Raw genomic sequence first — 17495 nt, 5'->3', positions numbered from 1 at the left:
AAACCCTAAATAATCAAAGAACACTGCAAGTCACCACCTCTCCAGCTATATAATTGTATTCGACTGAATTCTAATAGAATACGTCACGAATTGAATTTCGGGGCGAAATTCTTTTAACCGGGGGAGAATGTGACAACCGTCAAAATTCAAGTCGGTTCTAGATTTGACTAGACTTAGTTGCACATATAGGCACACAACATATTAGACTTAGTAACTAGAAGCTAAGTTATAACCTAGTAGAAACTTGGAAACAGATAGAAACAATGGATGGTGTACTTAGATTTCACATTGATATGTGAATTCTACTACTACTTAACTGTAGTGACTATCCATATTTGGGTCACTCTTTGACTCGAACACCATTTCATGAATCATATACACACATCATGCACTTGACCTAGTAGTAAAAGTTAGGTCAGACTCTCATAGAAACTTAAGTCAAAGTTGAAACTAAGACTAGTATACTTGATTCCTCAATTTCGTTTGAATCTCGGAATCACTACATAGAATGCCAATAAACCAATAAAAATAAATTACAAACAATACTTCTAATTTGAATAAGAGTTATGAAACTCTAAAATAGTTTGAAGTCTGAAAATTCAAGTAATTTTGATATCCAAAGATTTACAAACTCTCAAAAACCCTAAATGCCCTAAAAACTCATATTTACAAACTTTAACCTTAAAAATTCTATAAAAATAATTATAAACCTTGTAATATTATCTTATAATAATTAAAATTAGTATAATATATTCAAGGCAAATAAAATTTAACTCATTAACATTACCCTTAATTTATAAATCAAAAATAAAGGTTTTATGAATAAAAACTTGATTTTAGTGTATATTTTATAAAAAGTTTGATATTTTTATAAAAGATTTAAATTTTTATAAAAGAAACAAGAGAGAGGGAGCCTCTCTCACCCAAAATCTCGGCCTCCCCTCTCCCAAGACCCTCCTCCTCTTCCTAAAACACATAATCATTTCTCTCTTCTCCACACTCTTCACCTCTTCATTCTCTCTCTCACACACTCTACCATCATTCATTGAATTCTCTCTTCTTTCTCCCTCTAAACTCATGAAAATCTTAGAAAAGTTCAACCATTTCTACTAAAAAACCTCAACATTTGATGTTATTCTTAAAGGTAAACCCGAAAATCATTCATTCCCCTTCTCTTTTCCTTCAAGTTTTACTTGTTTTTCATGGATTTTCTCCATCTTCTACCCCATTCTATTGTAAAATCATGAACACTTGCACCTACTCACGGTTTTAATGATGATGGTGGTAGGATTTCACCCAAAAACAACATGCATGTTGTAAATGGTGAAATCCAAGGACCTAAACCTAAGTCAAAATCAAGGAAATGCACTTTTCTACATGTTTTGGTGGAAAAACACCACATGCACCCTATGTTTTCTATCAAAAACGATTTTTGAACATATGAAACTCATTAATGATCTTCAAACCAACAGGCATGTGATGATCTTCAAGCTTAGATGCTTGATGATCAAAGTTTGTTGTTAAAAACTTTCAAATATGTTCATAAAAGATTTATTCCCAAATAAATACCTAAAACTTCTTTTCTGTTCAAATTATATTGTTCCCAGAATCCAACCAACAATATAAGATGATCTGTAAATTTTCAGAAAATAATTCATTTTTCTCGAATTATTATAATTAATGCAAGAAAATAGGGCAATAAATCATATAAAATACTTTCTGGGGTCTATAAATCCTAGTTAAATTCGTGGATGACCCCTATGCTAAATAATGGTCCCTCATTAAATTTCCTCGGTTTTTGTTACTGTTTAATATGGTTTTGAATTTTCTTTTTGTTTGGCTCTAATAAATCATAAAAGCACTTTAGAGAATCTTAAAATGATATATAACAATTTTCACAGTTGCTACCAGAGGTATAAGACTCAGAAAAGTATTTTCAGAATTTTTCATAATGCATTCCTAGTTTTCCCCGATTTTTGTATTTATAATGGCATAAAAATAGAAAAAATAGTTCTCTTCATCCAAAATTCGTGAAAATTTACCAGAACACCTTGTAGTACATTAGGAGGCTACATAAAAATTGTGATGATTTTTCTCATCTGTATACTATTTTTCTCCTATTTTCTAAGATTAAATACACTTAAATACACAAAATCGGATTTTAGTATATAAAAACCACATTTGGTATTTTTCCCAGATTATATACTCTGTAAATGAAGTGTACAAAATTTTTGGTAATTTACTTTAACTGTTTAATAGTTATTATTCAATTAATGATTATTTAAGAGGATTAAACAAGGAAAAACAGAAACACTAATTGAAAAATATCTTTTATATTTTTCACAGCTTCTATATATGTACTAACAGTGTTACAAAATTTTTGGACAATTTTGGAAACTGTTTTCTATTTATCTCCATTTTTATTAGAATAAATGCACAAAAATCATAAAATTGGGTTAAACAGTTTAGAAATCAATTTTTATATTTTTCACAACTTAATAATGTCTAATAACAGTAATAGAAAAAGTTTGGGAAATTTTGAAAACTGTTTTCTATTTATTTCAATTTTTATTAGAATAAATGCTCAAAAATCATAAAATTGGGTTAAATAGTTTGGAAATGCATTTATATATTTTTCCCAGCTTAAGTATGTCTAATGGAAGTATTATAAAAAGTTTGGGAATTTTTATCATCTGGATCCTATTTTTCACGAATTTATATTGTTATGAAGGCTTAAAAATTGGGAAAAATAGTTAATCACATCAAAAATTCAAGGGAAAATTTCTGGAAGACCTCTACTGTGTTTAGAATTTAAATGCAAAGTTTGAGAATTTTTGGAAATTGTTTGATAATATTTTGGCTTTTCAAGAGCTTAAAACACATTTAAATGTGTTGAAATACCCTCAATTAATATTACAAAAATCTGGAAATTAATATCCAAAATTGTCTTAATCACATGAGCTATAAAATTTCACCATTTCAGAAAAAATGTTTGTAACTTATCAATATGAAATTTTGACACAATATTGGCATAATTCTATTGTAGTAGTAAGTATATTAGTGTTAGATTTCGATTAGAGACTCACTAGCGAATACCATTATTGTAGGAATCGGTAGTGGTACACGTGGAACGTAGTTCAAGGCATCATTTGCATCATCTCAATGCATTGTGAGTATTCACGCACTCCCTTATTTTCGTTTTTTATGTTTTGGGGTGGAAAAGCATGTCCCGAAAAACTATTATTTGAATGTTGTATTTAAATTGATTTGTATCAAACATGATTGCTATTTTATTGCTATATCTCTCTATGTATGTATATGCAACACGGAACATGAGAACTTATCGTATTAAGGCCCTTCCCTTATCTCTAACCATTAACTCTTTGAGCCAATGGTCATTATGGATAGCGCTATTAGGAATTGACAACTCCTCACTCGCCCGATTGCTGGAGTGCATGATACCATATAATCTATGGAACGATAAGCATAGATCTTGATAGGGCTTCAGTCATAGGTTTGGTTGAGAACTCATTGTTTGCTCATACACATACAAACTCGTTACTTATTATAGCAATAAACTTGTTTATTATTTATAGCAATGAACTTTGTTTCTCATTACAACAACGAACTTTTATTACTGAAAACTTATATACATGTTTTAGCAATGAAATTGTTTGCTCCTTCTAGCAACGAAGTTGATTGCTCATTTTAGCAATGAAACTTGTTTACTCGTTTGAGTAACGAACTTTATCTTCCATGAGAATATGAATGTTGCATCTTATTTGGGCAACATACTTTAACTCTCATGATGACAAAGAACTTTGTTTTTTTTACAAACTTATTTACTCATTTTAACAATATACTTTTATTATTGGAAACTTTTATCAAAACTTTGATTTCAATTCATGGAACCAATATTATTTTGTTTATTTGTGAGTACTCACCAACTATTTTTATAGTTGACGCTCGTTTTACATGCTTTTTCAGGAATCATCGAGTAAGTGGCACTTAGGGACACATCACTGTTAGGAGCATTCGCATGTGTTGTATTCCAATTTTCATTGTAATTTCTTTTAAAAGTTGTTCAAACCCAATGTAAATTTGTAATAATTTTTAATACTATGGTTGGTGTTGTCTTTTATCTTTTGCTATGAAACCCTTTATACTGCCACGCCTCATGTTTCCGCTTTAGCGGGGTGTGACAAGTATCAGCTTTAAAGCTGGTGAGATCATAAGTATTTTAGTGTCATTGTTTGTATGAAAGTGTTTGTAAGTATGTGATGTATAAGTTTGTAAAAGTTTGTAATTGTTTGAACTCTCCTAGAAAACCCTATGTTTCCTACTAAAAGTAGCCTTCTACCAAGGCATCAAGTGTTGGTGTGTGTGTCTCTTGTAAGAGTATGTATTTTCCCAAATCCGACTATCATTAACAAAATATAGTTTTTACATTACTGTTTATTGTGTGAAGATCACAAAGTGAATGCAAATGGGAAAATGAAATAGTACTGTAGTGTTGTATTAAGTAACTACTGCTGTACTAACTACCTTAAACCAATTGTTATTTAAAGTACCATGTGATCGGCCTATACCATACTACTGAATATAAACACGACGATGTAAGACGTCGGAAGAAATGACGTTTGGCACCCGTAGACTTGCAAGTCCCACTGTAGCGAGCAACAAGGTGTAGGATAGTCAATCCAGTATAGATCTATACACAAACTCAACGTTCTCCATTTAAGGAGATTCTGGATACAAAACGAGCCATGACAGGTGATGCCATGCCCCGTTACGTGGCTCACATAACTGTATTAGTGCACTTGTGAATGTATTGTATGTACTAGCTGTATTGTATGTTCTCTCTCTGTCTAGCATGTATGTATGTTCTCTCTGTATGGTATTGTATGTACTAGCTGTATTGTATGTTCTCTCTCTGTCTAGTATGTATGTATGCTCTCTCTGTATGGTATTGTTTGTTTCTCATCATAGTATTCTCTATCTGTATGTTATGTTCTCTCTATATGGTATTGACTCATGTATGAACTGACTCATTGTATGTTTCACTGTTCTAGTAATAGTATTAGTAACTTCCTAAACTATACCTATTATAGTTTACTAGTAATGTTGTTTGAATGCATGAACATGTTTGTGTACCTTTGCTACCCAAAGGTATTGAATAGAATGAAGGAACTTTTATATCTATATACATATACATAATATATGACTAGGATTCAAACGACCTTCGGACAAATAACCGATACCCTAAGTCCACAACCAAACAAGGAACAGGAGGCAAGGTGAGCTATCAGTCCTAAGTCCTTTCAATCCTATTTATATAACTATATCTATATAGATACACATTTAACATAATATAAGTTTAAAAGAGTTTAATAAAAGTATTTGACATGTAAAAAAGTTTGTAAAACAGTTTAAAGTAGTTTGTTTGATAACACAGTTTGAAAAGTAAGAAATCCACTTGTTTGGTACTTATTAATCACATGTGATTGATATAATAACTATAATAGATCAACTTGTATTGCCCCCATAAAAGCATTTAAAATCATTTAAAAGGTTGATTAAGGGGTATGAACTCACCTGTAGTGAGTGGTTTGGATGAACGGATGGTATAGGATGCTAAGTGTCAAGTGAACACTTGAACACACACAAGGATCCTAGTTAACATATAATAACACATATATGTATCCAATTAGTCATTTAACAACTAATTAACCAAGTTAAGACATCCTAGGACATGAAAAACACTTGATTTAAGTGCTATAAGTAATAAGGATTGCATCTAAGGGTTGTAGGGTCTTGTATTTGAGTTTAGGGTCCAAGGGTAAACTCTTTTGGAGTTTACGGTTTTGGGACCAACTCCCTTGGAGTTTACGGTCGTAAACCCATGAGTTTACGGCCGTAAACCCATGGCACTTCTACCATTTTGTGTTTTGAAGTTTTAGAAGTCATAATGAAGCATCCTTACTTCAAGTCTAAGCCTTAGGAAGTGATTGTGGCAACATTTCACCCCTTTGTAGAGTTTACGGCCCATGGACCATTTCTCCATGAGTTTACGGCCGTAAACTCTAATGGTCCTTGATGTTTTCGATGTTTAGGGTCCTATACACTTCAAGGATGTGATATAGACTAGTATCCAAGGCTTGGTAAGGGACTAGGGCACACAATGGCCCTTTCATTAGGGTTTACGGTTCAAGAACATGCTTGGACTGTAAACACCTTTGATCTTGTGTTTCATTGTGTTTTCTAGTTGATTAATAAGTGTAACAAGCCTTATAACACACTAGGGTAAGATTACTTACAATAAAGGAGCTTGAAAGGGTGTTAAAAGTCCAAGAACACTAGTGTGTGTTCTTGGTGAAACTAAGAACACTTGAAGATCTACACAAATGGAATGATTTCACAGATGAAATCATGTAAGATCACTAGATTAAGTAAGATATCAACTAATTAGGGCAAGAAACACTTACAAAGTTGAAGATCAAGAAGGAAAATCGGATGATACTTGAGAGGATTTGATGTTCTAGCTTTTGAAAGTGTAAAAAAAATGAGTAAAATGACTAAGTGTCATATTTATACTCTTTGGAGTTTTGAGATCTTACTGATGCACAATAAACCCTAGAGCATCCTCTCTCCAGTTATCTCCTGAAGTACTAAGCTTTAAAACACTCAAAGTGACTCTACACAGCTCAAAAGTTAGCAGAAACAGTTCTGACTTCTATTGAAGTGAAGGGTTGTACAGAATAGAAATTTCGGGTTGTCACATTTTATTAAATTAATTAAGTGTTTAATTAAATGAGAGAATTAATAAATCCATACTAATATGGTTTAAACTTAATTAAATTAAAAGTCTAATTTATTAATAGATTAAACCACTTAGTATTTTAAATGTGTAAAATACACCCTTATACTATATAAAATTAAAAGTCTAATATATTATATATGCATAAGTTAAAAGTCAGTCTTACCGTTAGTAGGCCTCATTCACGAAGCTAGTCTATAAGGGGTGTTTAAGGAAGCGACATGTAAAATGACCTCTATTGGGTATACACTCTTACCCACCGCACCCTTAACCAACGAAGGGTCGTTAGCCGAACGGGTTTGATAGGACACTTAAATCCTCATTAAAAGTATAATGAAATATAAAGTAACTAAATTTTTTATAAATTCCCAATCTTAGTTACTTTAGGAAAAATGTGAATTTGATGCTAACCCATGATTTTGCACATTGCACCTTATTGGTCAGTTAGTGGAGCGTGTGTGGTTAACCGACACAGTAATGGGACTAATGAAGGATGTCAATGGGTTGCTCGTGAATTATCATTGATCAATGAAGCATGTGTGGTTAACCGACACATTGATTAAGGGATAAATGACTTCGAGAGTACCAAGCTAATTTGCATGATTATTCACACCTTGTTTGTGATCCTCGGTATCCCAGTCACAAACTTGAAGGACATAATCAAGATTAAACATTCCATTGAAAAGTTCAATGAATCTTAAAAGATTTAGGAGTTTCATTTAAAAACCTAATTCGTTTAAAATTTCGTTTTCATGGTGGAATTGGTAAATCATCATTTACCTACCGACAAAATAATTTACAATTGGATTACGGCATCCCTCTTCCGAATTGTGAATTATTATGTTGGGTCCTAGCCTTAATGTTTCATTTGGGTGTTACATTAAGGACTTAAATCAACTAACTTTAATTTCTCCCCTTGTAGATGTCTAGTTCTGACAACTATGGTCTTCCCGAATCTTTTGGAAATAGCTTTCCTCATGGAGATGATGTTCCACGTTTCGATCGTGAAAATGGAAATCATACTTCACTTCCTCCACCTCCTCCAATTATTCTCCCTAACCCACATGTTCGTCGACTTGAAAAGTTCAAGGTCACTCAAGCCCTATTGGCAAGCAAACACGAAGATGGAAAGTCTGTATGTGCTCACGTCTTGGAGATAAAGTTGCATATTAACAGGCTGGGAATGTTGGGTGTCGTATTCCCAAGGAAACTGGATGTTGACTTGGTTCTTCAATCACTTCCTGAGTCATATAGTGAGTACGTTAAAGATTACTATATGACAGGCCATGACGTGACCCTTATTGATGTTACCTATTTTCTTATTGTCGCTGAATCAGCAATGATTTGGCGCACTAGTAAAGCAAATTTGATTGGAAGATCTACTTCCCAAACTTCCATTGACCGTATGGTAAAGAGAATGGTTTAATATGAGATTGTCCCATGTACCATTCCGAAAGAGTCTGTTTGTTTCTATTGGCAAGAGAAGGGGCATTGGATGCGAAGCTGCCATATTTACCTGAAAGATCGCAAGGATGGAAAAGTCAAGATGTATGACTTTACTTCAGGTAAGTCTACTATCTAACTCTATTAAGTTCCCACTTTTAGATTCTTAATATATGATGTGATAAGATTGCATTTTGATGTTTTGTAGAATGGAGGAATATTTGATCCCTTATCTAAAGGACGCGTCAGAATTCAACAACGACTATTGAGAGCTACGATTGCTAATAGGATTTTGAAGTTGCATTGGCAGTTATAGTTATTAGACTTATCCAAGTGGGAGACTGTTGGATTAGGTGTCTAAGCCCATAACTATAATTGGTATGTACTCGACCCGATAGTAGCATGGTCCATTTTGGATTGCATTCACCAGAACAATTTGATAGGATGGATATTTGAGAAAGAGGTTATTTGTGATTTATTAATATATTATAAGAATAATATATTAATTGACAAATCATATTATTTCATTGGTATTTATCAATAATTAATTTGGCATTAATTTAGTGATCAAAAGAGACTGATTAAATTAACAGGGGCTGATTATGTAAATCAGTGATACATATAGTTTGGGCTAACGATCCATGATTGATTAGTAATGGACTAAATTTATATGGAGTCCATGAAGTGTTATTGGATTAAAGGCCTAAGTGTATGAATTAGGGTTTACAAGTGACCTTTGGAATTCTACACTATATATGTAACCCCTTCAATCCTAAAATCGGGACTTATGTTCCATGAGGAAACCCTAGCCGATTTTGGGGGTTCCTAACCGCTCTCTCATTATCCTCCGTTGTTCTTGGTGTTTTGTGAAACATTTGAGGCATCAAACTTGAGGTCCTAAGCTCTTGAAAGGCCAAGTTCTATAAGCTACAACAAAGAGGTAATCATCTAACTAGTTTTTTATGTTTCAAATATCAATGTTGTATGCTAGTTAGGCTTCATGCTTTGGAAACTAAATATTGCATGTATAACTAGAGCAAACTTAGATCCAAAGCATTAGGGTCGTATGTGCACCATAGGGATGTTATAATGCTAAAAACCCATCAGGGACATCATACCCCAAGCAGTTAGTTGTGAATTCAACACTACCAACAACGAAGCAGAATACAAATTAGCTAAGGATCTTCAAATCAAGGATCTTCAGGTATTTGTTGATTCTTTATTACTAACCAATCACTACAATGGATCTTATACAGTTAAAGGTGAAAAATTAGAATTATACCTAGAGATCATCAAAAAATTAGCTTCTGATCCCAGAGAGGAAAACACAGAAGCAGATGCACAAGCCAATTTAGGATCCTCCCTTAGGATCCCACCAGAGACAAAGATTCCTATAACTCACATAATAAACCCATCCATAGAAACCCTCTCCGACAAGTCAGAAGATCCTAAGCATCCGACAAGCATAGCAGTTATTGAAGATCCTGACCCTAGGATCGTTCCTCAAAGAAATCCCGACGAACAGGATCCTCAAAGAAGTCCGCGATCATGGAACCAACCCATTATGGAATATCTCCAAAATGGCACAAACCCGACAGGAGAAAAAAGTGAAAGAGCATTCAGGACAAGAGTCTCAAGATTCGTGTTAATCCAAGGTAAACTTTACAAAAAATCTATGGCAGGTCCATACCTAAGATGCTTGGAAGATCCTGAAGCTGCAGAAGTCTTAAATGATATACACGAAGGAGATTATAGAAATCACACCGGGGGCAGATCCTTATGCTCCAAAATACTGAGAACAGGATACTACTGGCCAACCATGAAGAAATACTCCTTTCTATATGATCAAAAATGTGATGCTTTCCAAAGACACAACAACATCCTGTACCGACCATCATAACCTCTATATCCTATTATCTCCCCATGGCCATTCATGAAATGGGGGAGGGATATTGTAGGAAAATTCCCAGTAGCCCTAGGAGGAAAAGTCTTCATGTTGGTGATGACTAATTACTTCTCCAAATGGATCGAAGTTGAAGCTTTCGTCGCGTAAGAGACAAAGAGGTAGTATCATTTATTAAACGTAATATCTTGACCAGGTTCGGGATCCCGGCTGAAATCAAATGCAACAATGGATCCTAATTTATTAGCAAAAGAAAAAGAGACTTTTGGACAAGCTGGGGGATCAAAATGATAATGTCCACTCCTGTTCAACCCCAAGCTAATGGTCAAGCGGAGTCCAGCAACAAAATCATAGTTAACAATTTGAAGAAAAGGTTGGACAAAAAGAAGGGAAGATGGGCAGAAGAACTTCCTTTCGTTTTATGGGCAGATAGAACCACTTGCAAAGTGGCCACATGTCAGACCCCCTATTCCTTGGCGTTTGGGACAGAAGCAGTAATCCCTACTGAAGTAGTGATCCTAACGGCAAGATACATGCTGCAAGACTAAGAGAATAATGATAGGATCCTAGCACAGGATATTGACAATATTGACGAGCTTAGGGATCTTGCCAAAATACGCATTGTTGCTCACCAACAAAGAATCACCAAGGCTTACAATAGGAATATAAAGATCAGAAGGTTTCAAATAGGATACTTGGTATTAAGGAAAACATTCCAAAGCACCAAGGATCCTAGTGCAGAAAAATTGGCTCCCAAATGGGATGGACCATATCTTGTAGATGGTGAAGCAAGAAAAGGAGCACTGGCTAGCAACACTCGAAGGAGACGTTCTGCCAAGATCCTGGAATACCATACACCTTAAAGCATACTGCATGTAAGTAGGATCAAATGATCCACAACAAAACCAAGGTACACATGTCCTTTACCTTAAAACTTTTATTATTACTTATTTTATCCTCGAACACATTACTAACTTAAGCATCCGACGGGCACTAGCTAGACTAACGCCCACCCTTAGCTAACACTTGCTATGTAGAACGACATACAGTTAAGGATCCTCAAGACTGGAGATCCTAAAACATCAGGGTCCTTACAATCGGAGATCCCAGAATGACTGGATCCTCAAGATTGAACACCCCGAAGCACAAGGTTCTTGACACATAAAGATCCCAATACTTGGTAAACTCCACTATATTTAACAATATAATCCATAAACTATCATGTACACAAGCTAGAGACTGATCATCTCTCCTACGCCTAAGGGTACTTAATCCCCTATAAGGTTTAAAGAGCTAATTACCTCTTTCACACGAACTAAGGTTTATACACCTCGCTTGAACACATGATATCTAACTGTGAGATACGGATAAAGGGATCATTTCACAATTCTGTGGCTTGGCAACCCTCTTATCTTTGAACACAAGTTGAGATCCTTATGGTTTATAAAATTTTCATGTTATCCAGAAATCGGGATCCTACCCCAGTGATTACTTAAGGCTTATAACATTTTCATGTTATCTGGATTTTACCCTAATGACTACTTAAGGCTTATAACATTTTCATGTTATCGGGATTTTACCCCAGTAACTACTTAAGGCTTATAACATTTTCATGTTATCAAAGATTGGGATTTTTCCCCATAAATTACACAAGACCTACGCCAACTTCATATTGTCGCATGTTGGGAATGTTCCCCAGAAAATCCAGTCAGATTGTAACATTTTCATGTTACCTACCCAATGAATTATATCTCAAGTAGGGATCCTCCCCAGAATATGACATTGCCATGTTATCTATTTTGTCTAAGTCTATAATCCAAACAAGATTATCCTAAGGAGAAATTTCCCCTACAAGACCCAAGATCTTTATTTTGTAGGATCTCTGACGGTAAGGATCCTCGCCTTTAAGGATGCTCATCGACCCTCATTAGTAAGGGACCTCATTCTCAACATTGAATCAAAGTTCTCTCCAGAGTGGGAATTTATCCTCAGTAAATTCCAAAATTCAAAAACTCATGAAGCTTAAAGAGAAACTCGAAGAAAAGCAGCCATAAAGAAGAACCACAAGAGGGATATAAAAGGAAAATGTTACCATATCATTCAAAAGAAAAAAAGAGTTGCATGTCAACACAGCCAAAAGGTTAATTGTCTTACATCACTAACAAAAACAAAAACCACTAAAACCAACTTTTTGCAAGCCTAGACCTTAGTCTGGTCATCATCGGTCGTGGCCTTCTTCTCCCCTCCTCCGGTCAAAATCAACACAATATCTTGATTGGAAACAACAAGCTTATCAATTAGCTTGGCCAACGCCTCACGCCATCCCTCCACGTCCCAAGAGCTCGCGTTTTCCAGATCCTCAGCCAGCTTGATCTTAGCCTGCAATATAGCTATTGCAGCACTCGTCTTGGCATCAACAATCACCTCCTCGAGATCCGCAAGATGCTATTCTTCCTTTTTGATTTTCTTCTTGCTCAAAAAATATACGCTTTGGAGAAGATCCTCTTTGGTGACCCTCTATGTCTTCTCCTGCTCTATTAGAACAAACTCAGCTTTATCGACACGGACCCTGAGGTTGTTGGTAACATGGGAAACATGAGCGAAGACTTAGAAGAAACATAAACATCAGCATTATAGATGACAGGTATGATAGATTAATATGAATAATGCCTATGAAAAGTCATTACAGCTTGGGAAAATGAAGACACCTTCCTAAAAGCATCCTCGATGCTGAGGTTCTCTGGACCGAAATCCAGAGCTTCAGAAGTCTTTCATTTTCGAGATCCTGAAGCCTTAACCGTAAGATCTATATGAGACCTCTTGGGAAGAGGAAGAATGGAGCCTTTTTCCTGATTAGCTTTGATTGAACCACTGGTCATATCATCTTCAAGATCTGCCAAACCAAAGCGGACCTTTGACCGTGTCAGACCCCTAAACCGGAACGTCGGAAACGTTCGGGGGCGGAGGACGTCATGTACAGTATCACAACAATTGTATAATAGTTATCAAATTACAATAACCATGTATTGATAAAGTATAAGTTATTACATATGTGTTCAAATCAATGTTTACTTGACACCAAAATGTATAGCAAAAACTAAAAGACATGAGTCTATAATGCTCCATCTTCTCAAAAACTCGTGGATGTACCTGTTTACTGATTTCCTGAGAATACAAGTAGTTTTGAAAAGAGTGTCAACAATTAAGTTGGTGAGTTCATAAGCATGTTTGTAATTGAAATCTGTAGTTTGTTCCTTGAAAATGTAAGTATGTTTTCCCAGAAAATCCTATATTTTCTGTTGTAATGTAATGCACTCAAAACATGTAAATGTTATTGTACTCTAAAATAGTATAATGTAGTTTTAAATTCACATAAAACCATGAAAAGTATGTTTTCTCCGTACTTGAATAGTATTATGTATTTGTACTTGTATGAAAACTGTGAAATTGTAAATGTCTGGATTCACCACCTGTACTTGTAAGATACTGAATTATAGTTTTATTATTTAATTAAGTTATGTGAAAATGTTTACTTATTCTTACACTAATCGTATTGTTAAATATCAAATTATGAGTTATCATGACCATGCTTGATGACCTAAGATGGCCTGAACACAAAGTTCTTCAGGCTTCGCAATCGGTACGACATTTGTCACCACAGGCCTGCCGGCCTAGCTGTTGCAAGCAGCTCAGGTGCGGGATTGTCAGTCCCGTATAGATCTATACACAAGTGTCACGCTCTCCCTCCAGGAGACTCTAGTTATAATTTCAGGACTTGGTTGGTACTTAAATAAGTACTTGAAGTGTGTCTCACAAATGCTATACTGATGATTACGTATAGAATAATGAAAAGTGACTTTGTAATGAATAAACTGTAAGTATATCTCATAAACTATATTTATTATAGTTTATATGTTTATTTTCCATAATGTATTCTAAATATGTAAATTAGCACATATGATCCATAAACTATACCTATTATAGTTTATATGTTTGTGTTTTACTAAAATGAAAACCTTTGTATTGTTAATAATTCGACATGTTTAAATTGTAAAATCTGTGATACGGTTTTTTCGTGAAATTCAACGTTTATGTCCAAATGGTAGTAAAACAGTTTGCAAAAATTATATTTTTGTTTAACAAGTTTTAAATCATTTTATACTTATATAAATATAATATTTATATAATTATGATTAAATAGACAGTCGAATAAATAATTCTACCCCAAGCCCACAACCAAACAAGGAACACGAAATGGAGTCAAATTATCTATTCTAATCCTGTTGAACCCTAATTATATATATATATATATATATATATATATATATATATATATATATATATATATATAATTTTAATAACAACAAAAATTAATAAATATTGAAAAACATTTAGATATTAACACAAATTTCTTGTGTTGCACTTGTATCCCTCCCCCCTAAAACAGTGAAAATCATGAAAACGTAGGGGTGTGAACTCACCTTTTTGTGTGATAACGGTTTTGTTTAACGGGTAGAAAACGATGACTTCGGGCTAGGACACGGGAAGGATATCGTTATCCTAAAGGTTTTAATCATATAATAAAGTGTGATTAAAATGATACAAGAAATATATATGTTTGTATAATCATAAGTTTTATAATTAAAACTTACCAAAACTTGTAATAGAATGGAAGCAAAATACTTCTTGAAGTTGTTTTTGTTTTTGGAAGTGAAAGGAAATGGGCTAATATTTGAGAGAAAAGTGAAGGAAATTCGTTTACTATCACACCCCCAAACCAGAATGACGGAAACGTTCAGGGGAGGAGGACTTCACGTAAGTATCACAACACATGCAATATAGTAATCCAAGTACAAACAACCATTGCATTAACAAGTATAAGTTTTACATAAGTGTTTAAACATTACATATTCAAACACCAAAGTAGGTACAGTAGAAGACAAGAGTCGCAGTACGGTACTAGGTAGTCTTCTCAAAAGCTTCGGGAGTGTACCTGTCTACTGGATTCCTGAGAATACAAGTTATTTTGAAAGAGTAGATCAACATTTAAGCTGGTGAGTTCATAAGTATTTTAGTTACATAAAGTATACTCTAAGTTCTTGGAAAAGTTCGCTGGTTCCTCCAGAAAATCCTATATTTTCCTGAGGTGATAAACTGATAACCTCAATAGTTCCCTCTATAATTACTTAGTTTATACTAGTTATATATAACCTAATATCGAATGGACAATTAAATAGGTGTATCTGCCCTAAGCCCAGAACCAAACAAGGAACAGGAAGTAAGGCGGAAGTCACACATTTCACTGTCATTCGGATATTACTTATGTATAACTCTGATGTAAAAACTAAGGAATTATAGAATTAACCACTAAAAAGCCTTTATGTTATACTAGTTTTAAAGAGAGTGAATGACTAAGTTCCATATGTTAAGTAGTTTTAAATACCCATGAAACCTTTTCTTAATAGTAGTTTTATATTCCCATAAAACCGTTCCATTTGTAAAAGTAGTTTAATCCCATAAACCGTTTCATTTGTAAAAGAATTCTTAGTTATATCCGTTCTACAGTAAAACATTGGTATTAATCCTGGAAAATATTGTATTTTCCATAATACCGATTTGTGGTTTTCAATGTTCCAAAACCAGAGGTACAAGTATATTTGCCATACTTGATTTCATGATACGTAGTTTTTACTATAAGTAAAAACTAACAGAAGGTATATTTGGTCAGTAAAATAGATAGGATGTAATTATCTTTTCTTACTGTTTTAAGAGAACTATATTACTAAGTAATTTACTCGTTGTTTTATCCATGTGAGTTCTATTAACCATACTAATATGACTGATGTGCCTGATACGACGTTCTTCAGGCGTCGGAAACGGTATGACATTTGTCACCCTAGGCCTGCCGGCTAAACTGTAGCGAACAGTGAAGGTGCGGGATTGTCAGTCCCATATAGATCTATACACAAATTCACGCTCTCCCTACAGGAGATTCTGGTTAATAAGTCAGGACTTAAGGTCGTACTTAGATAAGTACACCATGAAGAGTCTCACAAATTTATTGTTTCAACGAGATTACGATGTATTATTACCCCGTGATTGCTAACCCCGGTACGTTGTATTGTACCCTTGTTAATGCAAACCCGGTATGATGTATTATTACCCCGTGATTGCTAACCCTGGTACTTTGTATTGTACCCTTGTTAATGCAAGCTCGGTATGATGTATTATTACTTCTTTAATATATTATCCATATACTAAAAGTATTATACATATCCTGGTATAGGTAAATGAATTGTTGGTACTTTCCTTGGAATGTGAATCATACTTGTATATTTAGTTTTGAATCATAAATTATACCTATTATAATTTATATGTTCTATCTGATTAGCATGATTTCTCATGGATGAACACCTTTGCTCAGCATGATACAAAGGTAATGATTCCGAATGAAGTAACCTTTTATATTCATATATATATATATATATATATATATATATATATATATATATATATATATATATATATATATATAATTAAGAAGGAAACGACTTTCAGACAAATAACACCATGTTAATTCCACATCCAAACAAGGAAAAGGAAATAAGATAATTCATTAGTCCTAAGCCCTTCAAATCTTATTTATACATTTATACATATATAAACATGATTTTGGCAATTATAAGTTGAAATAGTTTATAAATCTTTTTTCAAAGAATTTAACAGTATTAAAAGAGTTCACATGACTTTAAGGATTTAACATGACTTTAAGTCATTTTGGAAGTATTTGGTAATCCTTAAAAGCATAAGGAAATCCTTTGTGTGATTATTATCACATACAATTATTAACACAATTTATATTGTGTTCAACTTGTATTCCCACCCTAAAAAGCATTTAAAAACCATTAAAAAGGTAGATTATAAGGGTATGAACTCACTTGATAAGTGGTGATTTGGGCAGCGTTTCGTTTCTATAGATGATCTTTCTCGAAGAAACCGCGAGTTTTTGATTAAAAATCGGGCTTTATGCGGGCAACACTTTGACTGGAAAGAGGTTATCTTCTCGAGAATTCCGGGGCTTTGGGGCTTGCTTCGGGTCTTAGATACGATATCGGGGGCTTGGGGGGTTGTAAGAAAGTTTAGGGGGTGAAAAGGTGAAAAAGGGTGAAATTTTGGGTGAAAAACATCAAAAATCTGCGAAGTCTCGCACCCTTTATATAGGGGTGCAAGGGTTCAGCTGAGGGGATGAGTCATCGGACAGGTGGCTTCGGTTCGGACAGGTGGCGAGGGCGAAGGCGAGTCAGCAGCCACGCGTCAGAAGGAGAAGCGAAG

This window comes from Lactuca virosa, chromosome 8 (genome assembly GCF_052849685.1).
Source record: "Lactuca virosa cultivar CGN04683 chromosome 8, Lactuca_virosa_CGN04683_v6, whole genome shotgun sequence".
Taxonomy (NCBI): Eukaryota; Viridiplantae; Streptophyta; class Magnoliopsida; order Asterales; family Asteraceae; genus Lactuca; species Lactuca virosa.
Note: the sequence above shows the minus strand (reverse complement) of the source record.